This window comes from Apis dorsata, unplaced genomic scaffold, assembly GCF_000469605.1.
Source record: "Apis dorsata unplaced genomic scaffold, Apis dorsata 1.3 scaffold_37, whole genome shotgun sequence".
Classification (NCBI taxonomy): Eukaryota; Metazoa; Arthropoda; class Insecta; order Hymenoptera; family Apidae; genus Apis; species Apis dorsata.
In genome coordinates, this window is record NW_006263339.1 from 573,884 (window position 1) to 593,211 (window position 19,328).

At 33.3% G+C, this 19,328-nt stretch overlaps 1 protein-coding gene across 7 annotated transcripts in view; it reads left to right on the top strand.

Moving 5' to 3' along the window:
- The window catches only part of LOC102677369 (protein sidekick), a 43,155-nt gene that overhangs the window by 5,138 nt on the left and 18,689 nt on the right, over positions 1-19,328 (top strand). Inside the window, exon 1 of one of the 7 annotated variants that reach the window (XM_031512642.1) lies at positions 9,361-9,853. The exons of the other annotated variants lie outside the window; for them this stretch is intronic. The gene's annotated coding sequence lies outside the window, so the exon portion shown is untranslated. Of the gene's footprint in view, positions 1-9,360; positions 9,854-19,328 lie in introns of those variants that run through there. 7 annotated transcript variants of the gene reach the window in all.

Sequence of the window (19,328 nt, forward strand, 5' to 3'; positions counted from 1 at the left end):
CACGATGCATACCGTGTATTCGTATATAATAAAATGATTCAATCCAATATTATGCGAAACTGTATTCGATTTCTCTTATCTTCACGATCTTTTAGAAAAATTAAATCGAGAGCGATCTTTTTTGGATGGAGGAAAAATGAGAAAGGACATTAAAGGAGATTACAAAATTTGAATGTCTCCCGACATCCTATATGGCTTTATTAATTCTCTCTATTATTAATCTTTAGGATATAAGGATCAGAGGAAAAAAAAGAAATTATAAAAAAAGATCAAGAACGGTATCGTGTAAAAGGTATAATGGTATGGGTAGCGCATAATGCCAAGAAAGGTATCTATCACTAGCGTCAGCTTAAACCGTGGCACAATAGAGAACAAGGGCCTTTACCTGGTCCTCGAGCTCCGTCCATCGTGTATTGGCCTCCGTTCCACTCTACCATTTTCTATAGCGTTCTGTAGTCTTCGCCTTCGCCAGGTATCTGCCCTTTTCCCCTGGCCAAGGTATCGGTTAGCGATGGCTACGAACTGAAATTAATATTTCATCTGCAACTATATGGCTTAATTATATTATTTATTCTTCGACTCAATTTGCTTTCCTTGAAATTTTATCGAATGCTTGATTTTTTAATATTAGTATAGTAAAAGATTAACTGCAGTAAATATGATATCATTGGAATTTTTGTCAATTTTTCTAATATTTATGACTGTATATTTTTTTTTTTTCTTTTATAAATCTAACGAAGAATTTTCGGTATTCTTTATACAACAGCTGCTCCTGTTCCAAGAAATTTTCGAAAAATTGACCTTTCTCACACTTATAAATCTGGAAATTGGTACAATAGTTTTGTACCTATCCCAACTCAGGTAACACACGTCCCAATCAACAATCTCGATTTTCAAAAATTTCGTTGAAGAAGAATAATTTGAGAAACATGCAAGTATCCTCAAGATATCGTTAAGAATAAGATCTATCAATTTTCATTCATCAATTGAGCACGGACAGTGGTCGGAGAAAGTGGTCACGTATTATAATAGATAAATTGCCGTTATCTATCTACTTAGTTTGTTACGCGACAATTGCACTCTTCAGTCTCGGTATCTCCTCATTGCGACAACTGCTCCCTATCATCGTTAAATAATTTCATGCTCTATAAATCATATCGAACCGTTTTATCGTAACTTTGATAACTTTGACGCGTAAAAAAAAAAATAGTTTCGATTTATTTATCATCGAAAAATTTTCATTTTTTTGAAAAATTCATTATTTTTATCTCTATAAATTTTTTATCTTTTTCTCTTTCATTTTAAATGAATATTCCAGTCGCTTTATATATATTGTATATGGACGAGATATTCCGTCCAAACGAGTCGCCAGATATCATTTCCAAAATGCCAGGTAAACGAAATAGAATTACAGGATATCTATCTTCTTTTTCACGAAATACAAAAACCTCATTTCGTAAAATATTTCATCGACGAAATTTAAAATTGAAGTGTTGAAAATTTTAAAATTTCATTTTAAAAAATCGAATAACAATGGATTGAAAAGCAGTATTGTCGTTTTTAATGCGCTCTAATGAAATAGAAGATATAGAAAAAATTCTCATCGAATAAATCAACTACAAAATTTATAATTTACTTACGAATTAAATTATAATTACTTACGAATTAAAATTTATAAATTATAGGCACTATCGATAGATTATTAAAGAATTGGAAACGTTCTATCAATCGTTGAAATAAAGCTCTTTTCTTATTCCATTCCTCGTTTGGAGAATACACGTCGTTTGTGATTTATTTGCAAATTGATCAGAGATAGTCGATTGTTAAAGATTGGAATGGATAGTTTCCAACGATATTTCTTTACAAACCTTTAGAATAAATCGCCAAGCTCTTTTTCCACGTGTAGTAGGAGCGTTGCCCCACGGGGACGAGGAATACGTGTCTGAATGCCTTTGCTCGTCGACCGGATGCCCCCCTCTCCTTTTCCTTTTTATTTCTTCGCCGCATCATCTTCATTATCGTCATCTTTCTTCGTATAGCGGCCCAATTCGCCCCTTGCCGTGTTACACCTTCCTCTTCTCTTTCGCCAAACTACCGAATTTCCGATTGCCCTCCCCTATCCTGATCCAGAGGCCGTTGAATGTTACAGCCTATTGATCCTGCTTGTTTCAGCGTGGAATTCTTTTTAATTCCTTTGATTTCTGCTGGTAAATTTAGTAATTCGATTTTTTACAATTACTTGTTGAAATCTTGAATAGCAAATATGGCGGACAACTCGGATATCAGATACATTTGAGCCAAACGAAGTTTCTTTTACATTTTTCATTTTACATTTGTCATTGAAAATTTGTTTTCTATGAATCTTTGGTTTACTTATTAAAAATAATATTAATATTTCTTTTCATATTTAATTATTTTCGTTTTTTTTTATTATTAGCTGTAATAATTATTAAATTTTGAGAATATTCGAGGCCGATTATACATTTGGGATCATTATTTGTGGCTAAATGAAGAAGTTATAATTTATATTCATGGATTTCCAACGGATATAATTATGGTTGTTTTCGTTTTATTACTTAAGATAAGATAGTTATAGATAAGAAAGAATGCAAATTTTGTGCGTCCTCCAAAATTCGAACTTACAAACGAGCCGTAAAAAAAACGATAGCTATGCAATCGAGGGAAACGAGTTGCGGAACTAATAATAAGTCTTTTGTAACGATAGTTGCGAGCGAAGATCTCACCTCGTTCCCATTGGAATGTTCTGTAGGAACACGAAGATATGAGAAAAGTTACAGAGCGGAATGACAAACGTTTGTCTTTCGAAGGAGGAAGTGAATTTCTGCGTGTCCCAGAATCGTTTTTCGGGTCATTTGCATCTCGAAAGATGGATCGATATTTTCGATATTTTCAAGCATTCCAACGTTCAAACATTTTCGATTTCTATTACTATTTATCTAGTTTATTTATGAAAAAGTTCGCTTCAAAACGTTAGAAATAAATTTTTTATTAATTTTGATTAAACTTCGATTGTTCGTGATATAATATTTTTCCTATCCTTACGATCGATTTTTGCCATCTGAACAAACAAGTAATACGCTCGTTGCAAACCAATATCGGGCTGCTATACGTTACTGCTATTTTCAAGCAGATGTAACACATTTTCGTTTGATTAACGATAAACGGATACGTGCGTGCAAGGGGTAGATTATTATATAGATCGTTCTTACTCGACGAATCGATTTACAATTTTCGTATGCGGATTCACAATCCTTTTTCTTTTTTTTTCAAAGCAACAATTTTATAAACAATTTTCGCAAATAGATCCGCTCTTATCTCCCTGTAAAATTCTCAATTATCCAAAAGTGCACCGTTCATCGTGCAGAGAATCGATCGAGCGATTTTCGATTCAAGCATTCACCAACCCTAATTCATACATTTTCCTATTTACCGTTCTTGTCGCGACCCATCTCTCCGACAAAAGGGGTTGCAAAAGAAGTTCACTACAATTTCTTTGGAGCCATCGTTTCGAGTCATCGTTTGCGATAATAATTCCCATTATTATTCTCGTTGGAGCCGTCTAAGCCTGTAAAGAATCGAGAGGCAACCGGAGGTTCTGTCGTCTCATGGTAGCCGGTGCAGAGGCCACTGACCGCCCCCGGCAAGGCTTTCTCATCTTCCACTTCTTCTTTTCGGTTTTGTTCTCCGCGGTAACCTGGAGAGGTGGGGGAGAGGGGCGCACACGTGTGCCTGCGTGCTTTCGAACGCATCGACGCGCGTAAGTGGACCCAGGTTTGCAACCCGATTGAGACCAGCTCTCCACTCTTTATGGAGGAATAGACGACCGACTGGAATGACGGACTATTCACGGGGAGTATAGTGAAGTTTGCAATTTTTCACTTTTTTTTTTTTATTTACAGTCTTGTGATAAAGTTCAACGTCGCTTTATTTGTCGATTAGGTGTAAACTTGGGAAAAATGAGTTTTGAATTAGTTTGAATAATTTCTGACATTGTTTTTTGATTATTTAAGATGTTTAAGTAAGTGGTTGGATGAAATGAGCGAGAAGTCAATGTGATTAATGATTCTTTTGTGTTTAGTATTATTAAGAGATGTTAAATAGTTAACATATGGGAAAATATTTCTTCTATATATATATATATTTTTACGTACGGTGAAAGAAAAAGTATTTTTATAATACATTATTATTTAATAGTATCGTTTAATGGTACTTTCACGTAATTAATAAAAAAAGAATACTTTCAAAATAAAATATAAAATTTGTTATGAAAAATCATTACACGAAGAATGCTTATTGATTTATTTCTTTTCAAATTGTGTCATCGTATTCTTTATATTTAATACTTTTCCAATTGCATCGATGTATAAATAAGAATTCGAAATTGATAAATGAAAGAAAGAGGGGGAAATACTTTCGATTTTCTTGGAATAGTCATAAAAATTTGATAAAAAACGAGGAAGGTATAAAACCTTGTATGTATTTCGCATAGGCCAACCACATCACGTGGCAGGTCTATTTTTTCGCGAAAAAGAATCACTTTACATAACGTTAAAGCCGGCCTAGGTGGAACGACACGGCCGAGGTTTAGCTGATCTTGCATTTCCCTCGGTTCTCTCTCTTTGACTTGGAAATGAACAGGAAGCGAAGGATGAAAATGTTCCAACGAGAAATCCAAGGATTACGCGTGCGTTCGTTTAATTTCTCGCGTTGGGTACGCGCGAATCGATCAGCGGATCGTGACCAATTCGCTTTTTCGAAACTTTCGTTTCCCTCCTCGATGAAAGTTTTCTTCGAAGGAACCGGACGTCGTGTTGCAATCAGGTATTTTTTCCCTTCTTTTTTTTTTCACCTTCATTGAAATTTAAGAATTAAGTATGATAAAGATATTAATACATCACAGAAATATCAATATTAAATTCTTTGGAATGCTTTTAAAATTTTTCGAAAGTTATGGTAGAGGTTATGATACAACGTGTGAAACATTAGAGGTTATGTACTTTCTCTTCTTTTTAAAGTTCATCGAAATTATTTATTTTAAGAATAATTAGCAATGAATTATCAAAAAAAAAAAGAAAAAAAATATTAAATTGAATTAAATTTATATTGGAAATTGTTACAATTATTCGTTTTTGGAATTTTAAAAAAGGAATTTTTTTAAAGCGTTCAACTTTTAAATTTAATTGATATAATCTGTTGGTGCATTTCTAGAATTTAGAAATAAATCCTAAAAGTAGATTTCTTCGGTAGATTTCCAAGCAATGACTAAACCAGACGCGAACGGTTCCCTCAGTATGCTGCGCGGACAGTGACTCGATTCAAAGGAATCCTTTCAAGACCCCTCGATAGCCGGAGCTCGATGAGCCTTCACGATACGAAGAAATCAAACTTTCAAACGATACCAAGAATTTAATGATACAGATTTTTTTTAACTGAGAAAGAACATCTTGATGGATCAGATCTAGAAAGATCCACGTAAATCCAAACTTAATTTAATTAACGATTCAATTCTCTGATGATACTTTTCATTATAAAATAATTATCTCATTTACTTAGGAATTAATACAATTTAATTTATCCCCTAAATATCATAATGAATATTTTGAATATCTTATATATTTTTATATATTATGTGTTTTTTCTATCACTAAGATATATTTAGTGTTACACGTAATGGTATATTACATAACCTCATAACTTCATGGTTAAAGAAAATTAAAATTCATAAGTTGGCAAAGATTGAAGATTATATCAATGTTTTTCATTGAAAAAAAAAATCTAAGAGGAAGAAAAAAGAAATAGAAAAAAAATCCAAGGAAACGTTTTCCTTCCTTTTCCATCAAATTACCTTTTGGTAGCACGCCAATCGTATTCGTTCATCCGCCTCTCTTCGCTGCATACCGATTCAAGGATGCAGCAATGGTATCGAGAACTCCTCTCTCTTGTCCAATAGATATTTATCGTCCACGTGTTGTTTGTTATGAAACGGTCCTACCGAATGCAAGAAAAAAAAGACCAATAAAAGAGTAAACGCTTTCAAAGCTGTACGCGCCTTCTCTATGGACGATGTTCCGTTATGAAATTCCTCTCTATTCCTCGTATATTATGGTGCGTCTACACTTGTTACGTATCCTCATGATGCAACACGGTGCAATTGTAATTTCATCCAGAGATAGAATCCATAAAGTTTTTGAAATTTTTCAAAATTTAAAACAATTTTTTTCTAAGCGAAATCGAAGAAAAAAAAATAATAAAATAGATATAAAGATTATATAAAAATAGAAAGATAAAAAAAAAATGAGAAAAAACTTTTCAAACTTTTATTTTTACAATAGCAGAAAGTTTTTTTGATTCGAGATTGAGTTTCGAAAAGTTTCGAGTATTCCATCTAAGATAAATTCTTCGCACCGTATCGCATCACTGCACGATACTCGCAATACGACACGAGGATCTGTAACAAGTGCAGAATCACGTTTAGAGGCGCGAAAGTGCTGAAACGCGTGACCTGTCGTCTTTCCCTCGTATCTGATATTCGTACGCATCGTGTGCAGTCGTCGGCGAACAAGTTTATTGTTTTAAGGTCTGTCACGCCTCGTTTTCCATCTTTTTTTCGTTTCCTTCACATTTTTTTCTTTCCTTTCGTCTTAGGTTGTCGACCGCTACTCGCAAGATTCGCGAGGTCGTATTGAAAGATTCTTACTCTCCCTCCCTCTTAAAGCGTTCAAAGAGCGAAAAAGAGACGCACAATGGAGAATAGAGGAGAGACTGTGGAGAAGAGAGGGGGATCTCTTTCAGACTAGGCCTGGCTCTATAAGCTTCTTTGAACCGAGAGTGAAGCCCAGGCTATCAAGACGGTCTTAAACAGCTCTGAAATTCATGACTCGAGAATGGTGAACAGAGAACACTGGTTGCTAATCTTTCGTGTTTTGCTCGTATACAAGGAAAATGGTTTATTTCGATAATTGAATTATAGATTTGTCAACAAAATTTTGATATCGTTCCTCCTCTTTAAGTTTTTTATTATCTGTTCTGTATTGGAAAAATTTTATGAAATTACGGATTGTTGCTAAAAAATTAATAAAGTTAACTAATATATCAGACAGCGAATCATTATATATAGCATTTTATTATGAAATTTAACTGTTCAATGGAGTGAAAAAAAATATATATGTAGAGAAAGAAATTGAACATCTTAAAAAAAAATATAAAAAAATGAGATGCTAACAACTTTTAGATAATATCCTGAAGTATATGAACAAAAAAATATATAGAGAGAGAGAAAGAGAGAGAGAGAGAGAGAAAGAAATTGAAGATCTTAAAAAAATATAAAAAAATGAGGTGTTAACAACTTTTAGATAATATCATGAAGTATATGAACAAACGAGTCACTGTAACGCACAGCTAAAGTAACGCGATTTTGTACCTTGGCTGTTTTTCAAGGGCCAAGCACCACTCGCGCGAAGTACTCTGCTCTTTTTATTTGTAATGAATTACGGAGCACGTCTATTGTGAAGACGAAAGTGCACTTAACTTACGCTCATATATGCGTGCATTTATGAGAATTAATGTAGCTTCGTTATTAACTGTAAGAAGGTTAATTATATCTAAAATTTTCACACGATTCTTATAATTTAATGTTTTTACTTATTTTTGTACATTTTTTTTAAGTATCGTTTTTTTTGCTTATAATTTTTCTACAAAAGAATTAAAAAAATTGAAAATTTAAAAATAAATCAGATTCCTTCTTTTTATATTTTTTTTCTGTCACAAAAAAATACCCCAAGTTTAAGATCTACTTTTTTAATTAAGTTTGTAACTTTTATACACTTTATAGTTTTAACTGGAACGAGGCTCGAAGTTATCTCACCAGATTAAACAGACCTTTTTGGACATGAGATTCGTTATCTGACGCGGTATAATAAACCGGTGAAACTGTTACACTTTTAATGTCCTTTCGTAGTCGGGTTCATGTAACCGAGAATTTCCTGCTGATAGAGACCTTGAGCGTACGCATTGCCAACGTACTTACTACTCCATTCACTGGTTATTTTCACTTTTCACGCATTACACTGTTGTTAGTCACAATAGTTGAACAGAACATGAAGATAATAAAAAACTTGAAATCATGAAAAATATACATATTTATGAGAATGGGAATTGCTTGTCAAATTCGCAAACAATATACTAAGATAATAAACTAATAAAAATATCAAGTTATCAAAATTTTGATTCCAAAAAATTGTTCAATTAATTATAAATTTTTTTTTCAATTTTAAATATAATTATATTAAAATAAAATTCAATATATATAAATATACATAAATATATACGTGTCATTTTTAAATTATAAAATCTATTAAATGACGATTGCAAAGGGGAGAAAGGATTACAGAATCTTTGGCGAGAAATTGGGTTTTCTTTCACGATTCGTAACAACATCGGTACATGTGGAACGAAACGAAATTGTTGAAACTATTTTCGTAAACTTGGCCACGCGAGTACAATTGATTGTGTAACACTAGTCCACAGTTTGTGCGCTGTTATTACCGTTCAGCGCATACAGTACGACCACTTTTACCGTGATATTGTGTTTCCGGTACTCGCTTTTGACTTCGCAATATACCTGCCGTGAACGGAGCGATGAAGTGTATACCAAGTGTGGTTTCTCTTTTCTTTTCTTTGGAAAAAACTTTAACATTGCGTGCTCTCGTTGCTTGCCTTTCTTATTATAACAAGAATTGAAGATGAAAAAGAAGAATTAGAGATTTTTAAATTAAATAAATCTTCAATCTCGAAGTGAATTTTCATTTGAAAGATTTCCAGATTTTTATGTTTCTGGATCAAATAACTTGAAATTACTATTCTATTTTAAAAGATTCGAGAATTTTATTTTCCCTTCATCTTTAAAATGCATTTATATTCTTGATGGAACAATTTCCAACAGATGCCAGAGAAAGTTCTTCTTCGATCGACAATGCGGCAAATCCTGCAGCTGTAAGTCCTAAGTAACATCGTAACAATGGTGAAATATTCTATTACACAGATTCGAATTTCCTTTAAAAAATCCAGGTATAAGTTATCTTTGTGAACACCCTCTACAAATAATCTATAGAACTGTTCAGTTAAATTCTAACTGTGACAATTTACGCAGCTTCTATCTAAGAAATTTTGGAGTAGAGAGAATTTTTATGTTTTATGTTACTTTATGTTATGCTTACAATAAGATTTTATTTAGTAATTATTTTTTTTTATAAAATATAATTTTTAAAACATTTTTATTACGATTTCTCAAATCATTAAAAGAAGAATCTTTCTTATCATTTAAAATCTCACTAAAATTTTACTAAAATTTCGTAAAGGAATAGTTAATAGGTTAAGAAGCGTCTTCCCGGAACCCTTAATGATCACTTTTCCTTTTCTTATTGTTAGTTGCACACAGGACAGACAAGTATTTCCTGTCTTGTCAAGCAGAGGAATTACAGTCTCATGAAATTGTTCTCGCGAACGAACTCTCGTAGTAGTACTTACGTACGATCGCCTCGACCGAACAATTTGTAGAATACGCGCTCGTGTGTATAACGTAGTCCCATCGGTGAGTCCGAGAAACGAACGACACTAGAAAAAGTAGTGGAGGGGGTTAGCTGTTGATGGAGAAGGTAGGGAGGTTGAGACGAAGCAGTGAGCCAAGTTCACGAAGGTAAAATGTGGAAAGAGAGGTCGAAGAAGCCAGAAAAGAAAAAGAATAAAAGGCGAGACAGGACGGTTGTGGAAGGATCGTGGAGAAGGGATAGGAAAGGGACTGACTGCTAGAGAAACTGCTATCACGACATCGATGGAGACTCTATACGTAGAAACATAACCTAACCTAACCTATCGCTCTGGAATCTCTTCTATGTCTTTCTCAGTATGTATGCGTAAATAATTCTTTTTGTAGAAATAATTTTAAGAACGTATTTAAACGCTTCTAAATTACATTTCAAATGATGTATGAAATATTTTTAACGATGCCACAAAATGTTTATGCTTTTTTAACGAACATAAATCTTTTTTACGAATGTAAGGCTATATAATGCATTATACATAATTTATCTATCTGGTTTTTTAGATGCTAGTGAATTTTATATTATATCTTTTTATTATTAAAATTTTTAACATTCTAGGAAAAGTTAATTGTCATTCTTTGTGTGTTTCATGCTATATTGTTTTCGTCAATCATTTATATTGAATATGTATTCATTGTGGAGAATTAAAACATAATTATTTGTTTAATTTAATAGCTACCAGAACATAAAATAATTCGAATGTTTAAAGGTTTTTTGTACAAAATATAACCTAGCTTAGCTGAACTTAATTTAACGAGTCGATTACACGAAAACTCATCCTTGTTCTTCTTGCTTGTTAAGGACACTCAAGATGGACCGAGCATAGAGTGAGTTTGTGTGCCAAATTGAACTCGTTCTCTGCCCGTTCTTCTTCCATTAACCGTACAAAATGAAATTAATCTAATGAATAAGGGAATTGTCTCGGATGGTATTTTATCGTGCATAAAAGAAGGCATCGAAGAACGAGAAAGAAACGCAATTTTCGCGTTACTTGAAATGGAAATTGCTTTTCCAACTTTTTTTCTTCCCTTTCGTACTTGAGAAAATGATCTATGTTTGAAAATTATTTCGATGATTCAAAATTTTAGCTATCGATTACTTAATAGAAAAACTTTAACCATGAAATTTTCAATTTTATTAATTTTTATTATAAAATTTTCAATTTTATTAATCTTTGAAACTGTATTATTCGTGCAGATCTTTGTCATTATAACGTTGTAAGACGAGATTCGCTCAAGGCCACGAAATGGGATGGTTCGATTCAAAGCTCAATCTTCCACCACTTAACTCTTCGTGCGTCCTTCGATTGTCGGTTGGAATTCACGCAGCGTGGCACGAACAGGGGGATAAATAATTGATCGTAGTAATTGCAATGTCGTGGGTTGAGATGTAAGAAGCACTTAAATGCCATTCGTAGCATAAAATAAATAGACATATAAATAGTTTTCTCGATGCACATTTGAACTATAACGATAAGATAATTTCCTTATTTACATTAATATTTTAAAAAAGTAGATATTTCATAAAATTTTAAATATGTAGTCTTTAAATTCTTATGAAATTCAATAATGTATATATATATATATATATATATATATATATATGTAAGTTGGAATTTTTGTGTAATGGACAAGATGTTTTATTTTTAAAGACTTTATTTCATTACTAAGATATAAATCTTATTGGCTGAACAGATATTTGCAATTTAAACAAGTGTTAAGTTGAGTCAATCTCTCAGGGACGAACTTATTAAGATCAGAAAGAATTATTTTTTATTTTTCCAAGAAGAATCGTATATAATCATTTAGTTTAATAATTAATTATTCATTAAAAAAAATATTTTTTAAAGGAAATCTAATCTATTTTATCATTTTAGGTAGAATTTAATCCACTTCACTATCTTATTAGAGGATAACGCTATAACTAAAAACTTTTGATATTGTGCATTCTACGTTCGATTGCTTTTCATTTTTTCCCAAAGTACACAATAATTTTTCTCATTCATCAAAATCGATTTGCATAAGATATCGCGTAGAAACGCTTGCGTTTTTACACTCGATTGCCTTCCAGTTTTTGTTTCACTTTTACTCGTGCAAGCTGCGTCGTATCCAACTCGGTAAAACGGCCGGTTAAGAACGCGAGAGCGATGAACTAATTCCGATTCAACAAAGTGCAGTAACCGTTATATAGATATTCCAGTTAATCGATCGACCTTATGCAACGCGGAACTTTGATTTCAGTGCCCTAATCTGGAATCGGTTATCGGTTTTATCAGACGCGCAAACCTTGTTAATTGCTCAATAGAAGTGTAGATTATTACGTATAATAGGAATTTTAACGATCGTTTATCGTGTAAAATTATATCATATTTATAACGATTCATTAAATATAAGAAGAGATGAGATGTTAATTCCAAGTTCATTATTAATTTATAAATTTCAAAGCTATTGAATTTTAATTTGCATAGTATTATGTTGTGAACTGTTTTCCATTTCATTGTTGAACATAAGATCTTTGTTACAACATTATTCGATTCCCACATAAATAATCGAAAGAAATTTCTCTTTCTTCATTGTGTATAATATATCGTGAGAGTGGAAAAAATCAATTTTATAATCAAAATCCTTTCCCAGATATTTCAAAGTTATATAACGCATCCTATTCTTTTCAACTTCCGTTCTTGAGACTTAAATTTTTTGAGCAACTTGTACTCTGTTCCAGTTGCCCAAATCTTTTCATCGATTATCTTCTTTTATCGATAACATGGTCAATGATTAATCTTGTATGGGGAAAAATTTATTAATCGGCTGTTCTCGAAATTAGAGTTCTTTTTTTCGAATTGGTGAAATTTATTTTTAATTAAATTTTCCTCGATTTCTTTGTATATTTTTTTATTTAAAAAGATATTCAATTAATATTCATTTCATTTGACAAGAATTTCTCAGTTATTTTCAATTTCATTTGTTATCATCCGAGCAACCTAATTATGGGTTTTACCTCTTTAAAAAAAAGAAGCGAACCACGCGAAGGAACTTTCTGAACCTTCGTTGAATCTCCTTTAAAAGGAAGAAAAAAAAAAAACAGGGTTGAAACGTAATTAAACGATCGACAGAAAAAAAGGATAGAGACGAGAAAGACATCTCGTGACTCGATGGCGTAAAAATATTAGCGTGTACTGTGTTTTCTCCCCTCTCCTGTAGAATTTCCCTTCAAAGGGCTTCCTATTCCAGAGCTAGACACGCGATGCTTACGAATTCACGTCCTATTTATGCGTATCGTGAACCTACAATTGCGAACCTCAACCGATTGTTCAATGAACTTTAAACAACTCCGGTTTAAGCCGCATCCTCACGTGTTCGCATGTGCATAATGAAATTCGCACGATTAACTCTGTTAGGACTGTATTCTTGAGTTCTGAACATTGTTCTGGGGACAGGAGATAATTTATTTAACTGTTACTTTGTTTTTTGTCACCGACACAACGTGATATTTATTTTCTTTGCAAGAAAATGAGTGATTATTGATCTTTTTGGATGGCATGTATGGTATATTATTTATTTAATTAGTGTGAAAAAATAATTGTTTTTCATCGTTTTAATTTTCCAATTTCTAAAAATTTTCGATCTTGAAACTTTCGATCCAATTTCTAAATTAGAAAAAAAATAATTCCAAAGAGAAGCGGAATCGAATTTCGAATCCATAAAAATGCACATTGATATGGAATGGTAACAATCATATTTTTCTTCTTCTATTTACCTTCGTTTCTGACCCCATTTTATAGATTACTCGCATCAATAAGGACAGTATTACCATATCTTTCTTCTCCTCATTTTTGACCCCATTCTGTTAGAATATATTTATATTCTTATCTATAATTTCATTACATTTCATTTTTTTCTCTTTTTAAATAAATGTATGTGTAATATAACTAGAACTAAAAAAAAATTATAAAGCTAATTTCATTGTATGGAGAAACTTTGTATTTTTTATTTCACTTAATATCTGCTCTTTATAGTATTACGTAACTTACGACTGAAACTTACTGGTGCAGTACACCAATACAAAGAAAATTATTACAGGAATTAACATAATACTTAAAAACTACATACTTAAAAACTTTTTCCTTAAATTTTCATCGTATAAAAGAAAGTTAGATTCTATAAAATTATAGACGATAAAAGGGGTGAAGATTCAGTCGTGGGAATGCACCAACTTGTGAGAATGTTCGGTGAATGGTCGGTGATTTTCTTCCGTGCTAATTCAAGGTTTTGCTCCGGTGAACGAGTTACTCTTCGACTCTTGAACGTGTGTACATTTTACTTTACGCACATTGCGCATTCTACGTGAAAACATGTGATTTCTAGTTACACACTCTGTTGACATAAAAATTACACTGCATAAAGTTACTAGAAAATTAATATAGGGTCTTATCGATTTTCTAGTAATTTTATCTAACCAACCTTAAAGAATTAATATTATTTTTTGATCTCGACTCGATACATTTTTAATTAAAGTTTCAATTATAATTTTCAATATAAATCTGTTTAAATATTCTTTAATTACTTCATATCGATTAAATTTACCATTTCAAAGAACAAACGTCGTTACGAATGATATATTTCTATAATTATATATTCTATAATTATATATATTTCTACAGATGATATATTTTTGTGATAATTTTACCGTTGCTGTTATCTCGTATTAAATATACTATTTTAAAAAACAAACATTATTCATTACGTCAGAAGAAATCTTTTACATGCACGCGAGCAAACTCGTAACGGGGTTGCACGAATTATTATTTGACGTCCGACCAAGAACGAATGGATTGTAATTACCACGTTAAAAGTTTAACTCGCGATTTTCGGTCGCGATAACATGCCAAAAAATATCTCGGTTCATCGACATTATTCTAATTGCGGCCACAGCTTTTAAACAACATTTTTTTTTTCTCCTCTATTTTTATGAAAAGTAGATGTAGCACGTGCATTGTTTCAATCTTGGAATAAGATAATAATTTTCACTTTGCATCGCGTGAGCATTATTTAAAATGATTCTCGAGAATTATTATATCGAGAAAGAACATGCCTGTAAAGAAATTTAAGATAAAGCTTGACCTCTTTTCGAATATCTTTATATTTTTCTTTTTTCCTATGTTTAAAACATCGTTTTCCAATTTTTACCTACCAATCTTCCCCTTAAATTATATCTTACGTAAAACACTTACGTAAATTAAAATAAATTAATTTTCCACTTTATTCGATCCATTCATTTTATTCCTTTTTAAGCCGGATTTCAACGAACCTCTATCAATTCAATTACCAGTGTTTCCATAGTAACAATAGAGGAATAAAGAAAATCCAGTTTCCAATTCAAAAATTACATAATTCTTTGACGTAGACGCGTCAGAGGAGCACGTCTATCGGCCGGCTGAAGAAACTGGTTTCAGAATACGACGCGGATTGGCATTGGACCTCCGGTGTAATGCACTTGAACGCGATTGCATTGGAGGCAGAAGAGGGGAAGGGTGGTGGAAACTCTGTCTCGTGGCGGCCGTTTAGACACGTTACCAGGACGGAAAGAGAGATATTTGGCCATTCGCCAGTACGGCCGACCGAAATGAACGAGGTTCACGGTCGGGATCGGAATTCAGAAGCCTGTGCCTCCAAAGTCGGAATGGAATCGTGACCGCGGAAACGGCCGCGCGTCCACCCACTTAACCATGGAACGACGGTGCGCGATGGTTCGGCGGTGTCATTCGTGGCAGACCAGACAGACGCCGTACGCGTTATAAAACGACGGCGGGAAAGCGATATCAAGCTGGATGGATTTTCATCGATCGAGATTTTCTTCGCGCAGGTGACGTTCAACGATTCGCCAGGTTTATGTTTCTGCATTATGCATAGGAGCGTGTAATAGGAGGTGGATCGCACAGTTGCGTGCGCACACCGTTTGTGGCGGATCCCGTTCACTTGGCCGAGCAGGGAGAGCAAGTGGCACGAGTCAGACCCTTCTGCTTATTTGATCATTTACGGATTCTACGATCGGAGTCTTGTGATTTTTCAATCTCAAATTCTTATATTTTAAAATATTTTGTCGCGTGTAGAATTTTGAATCTATCGAAAAATATTTTAATATTTTAATTAGAAGAGGCAATATTTTTTTTTTTTATATAGAGTGAATATTTGTGAAGATGAATATATTCTCGAGTCACCCGACTTTGCGGTCATCGAAGGCATCGCGAATTTTCTTGGAACGCGTTCATCAAAAAAATCGATCCACCATACGTTAATTATTTCTTTATCGATGCCTGTTCGTATCCACGTGAATTTGTTCAAATAGAAAGTTTCTATTCAATTTCAACGGCTGTTTCGACCACGGAAAAGCGATTTCGGATTATTAACGGCAGAAGTTGGAAAAATCTGTTCTTCTCGGAATTGTCTTGTTATTACTGTTAAATGCAGAATGGAAAAATCTATCTTCCAATAACTTTTATAAATTTTATCGACATATTTTCATCGCTTCTAAAAATTCACATCGCCATTTAATTAAGAGAACAAACATTTTTGCCAATCCTCGAAGCGCCCAAGTTCCGAGTTTTTGCTTCTCGAGGACCAAGCTCCATTTACCATACAAACCAGACCAAGCCAACTGCTTTCCAGTCAAAGATCCGACAATTTACCCCCTGACCCATGAAATATTTTCTCGAAACGGTCAAACCATCTACCCCTATGCAGTACATAAGAAACAAGAATTACCCTTTACATCTAAGGAAGAATAAATTCAGCGGTATTCAATTTCTCGGTATTGGTAGTCTGGCATGGTGGATGGCTGACTCAGCTTCGAACGGCGGTAGACAAAGGGTGACGAAAGAGGGGTGGGAATTCTCCCGTTTTTTTTCCTTTTTGTTTTTTTTTTTTTTTTTCCCCGTTAAAGGGCCTCGCCTCGAAATAACCACCCGCCGCCGGTTTAGCCGGCGATGAAGTGCACTTATAAACGAAGTGCAGCCAGGAAGCCAAGCGCATATGGTCGCAGGAGGAGGAACAGGCACGGATTCGACCGAGGTGCCACGTGTTCGAGGGTCGATGCACCGTTCATTCGTTCGTTCGTTCCTGTTTCTGATGTCCCCACGATTCCCTTTGGGCCACTCTCCTCGCGCACGAGACGAGAGACGACACACACGGCGTGGTAGACGAGGTACGAGGAAAACAGCCGAGCATTGGGTTAGGTTAAGCACGCCCTCCGCTCTCTATTGAGCGTAAACAATGCGGTGAGAGTGGATCTGATTTAAATAACCCTGGCATAACGAACCTTGAACGTACGTGGCGTTTCGGTGGGAACAATTGATTGCGAAAGGTGCATCGTTCTCGTAACACGCGTTTCGAAATCTTTAATAATCTTTTGTGAAAAATTTATTCAAATCTGGAATGGAATAATATGATCGATCGTTTTTTTTTGTGCTCAATGTTTTTCTATATGAATTGATTGCGAAAGGTGCATTGTTCTTGTTTCGAAATCTTTACTAATCTTTTGTGAAAAATTTATTCAAGTCTGGAATGGAATAATATCGATCGACTTGTTTTTGCTCAATGTTTTTCTATATGAATTGATTGCGAAAGGTGCATTGTTCTTGTTTCGAAATCTTTACTAATCTTTTGTGAAAAATTTATTCAAGTCTGGAATGGAATAATATCGATCGACTTGTTTTTGCTCAATGTTTTTCTATATGAATTGATTGCGAAAGGTGCATTGTTCTTGTTTCGAAATCTTTACTAATCTTTTGTGAAAAATTTATTCAAGTCTGGAATGGAATAATATCGATCGACTTGTTTTTGCTCAATGTTTTTCTATATGAATTGATTGCGAAAGGTGCATTGTTCTTGTTTCGAAATCTTTACTAATCTTTTGTGAAAAATTTATTCAAGTCTGGAATGGAATAATATCGATCGACTTGTTTTTGCTCAATGTTTTTCTATATGAATTGATTGCGAAAGGTGCATCGTTCTTGTTTCGAAATCTTTAATAATCTTTTGTAAAAAATTTATTCAAATCTGGAATGGAATAATATGATCGATTTGTTTTTGCTCAATATTTATTAATTTGATTTTGTATATGAATTGAATTGGGAAGAGTGCATCGTTCTCGTAACACACATTTGGAAATCTTTAATAACAACATTTGTGGAAAATCTATTTAAATCTGGAATGGAATAATATGATCGATTTTTTTTGCTCAATGTTTATTAATTTGATTTTGTATATGAATTGATTTGAAAATCTTTAACAACATTTGTGGAAAATCTATTTAAATCTGGAATGGAATGTAGAAGTTTATCGTTCAATCGATTTTTGTTATTGATAATTTGTTTATCCTTGTATATCATATACAAAATGTATAAATTTATAGAAATTTATAATTATCATTTCGAAGTATGAAATAATATTCTCTATTCTTTGATTCGAATGACTCATTTCTTTTGCTTCAATTGTTTCTCGAAAGAATAAAGTACCACTCGCATTAAGTGCCTTGCTCTTTTTACTTCTAATGAATTGCAAACAGGGTAGAGGCTACTTTCGTAGAGACGAAAAGTGTGCTTACCGTATGTATTCACACCTGTGTACCCTTATAAGGAGCAGAATGACATTATTGTGTGTGGAGGCTGATGAAAAGAACATACATGCTTCTTCAACGTTATACGAATTGTGCAATACATTATTATATCATGCATATTAAAATTCAATTCTTTTCCTATTTTTAAACACAGCAAGAAGGTTTAATTCATTTATCATATCGTATTTTATCATCATTCTATCATAATTCTTATTTTCAAACAGGAAAGAGTCTTGATTTATTCATCATCTTCAATATTTCGAAATTTATTCTATTTAATGAAACAAGTTAATTGATATATCAAACTATTATTTCCAGAAGAAACATCATCAAAGTTTCTTTCTTTTTTTTTTTTCTTTTTCCACTTTCGTTTATTTATTCTAATTCCATCGATTCTCCATCTGAATAGAAACGAGATTGAATTTCGATGATTAACGATCGCGTTTTGGCGATAGACGCAACGTTTATACGCGTATGGCACGATATCGATTCAATGCCGGGAGAAGGAAAAAAAACATGTATGTACGATAGTTGGACGATTGATCTCGGGATGCACAGAAAAATCGTCCGCTTTGCCAATTTTTCGTCGCGATTTTTCGCCAGTGCCGCATTCTGCCGCACGTCTGCCTATCCTCCAGTTTATCGAATCGTTTCGAACCTCGTCTGTTTGATCGTAAAGACGTCGCAAACATAGACTTACGCCCCCTTATTTCATAAGAAATAGAAATAAAAACCGAAGGAAAATAAAGTAAACAAGATTCGTAATAAAATAACAAACCCTTGTCGATTTTTATCTTCTTCTTACCATTTTTCATCCTCCTCGAACATCCGAGCTTTAATATTTATACGTATAAAAGTATCACGTCAAAAATACTTGAGGATTAATCGTTGTTTATATCATTAGGTTAAGTTTTAAAGTGAAAATTCTTCAACTTGTTTAAAAAATGCTTCCTCTGCGGAAGCAAACGTAAACCAAAATCGTCTCAAAATTATCCGCGTTACTATATTCGGTTAAAAGAAAAGAAAAAAAATATCTTGAAACGACTCGAGACTCTTCTCATTCTCACGAACGTTTTTAAATTTTTCCCGAATGAA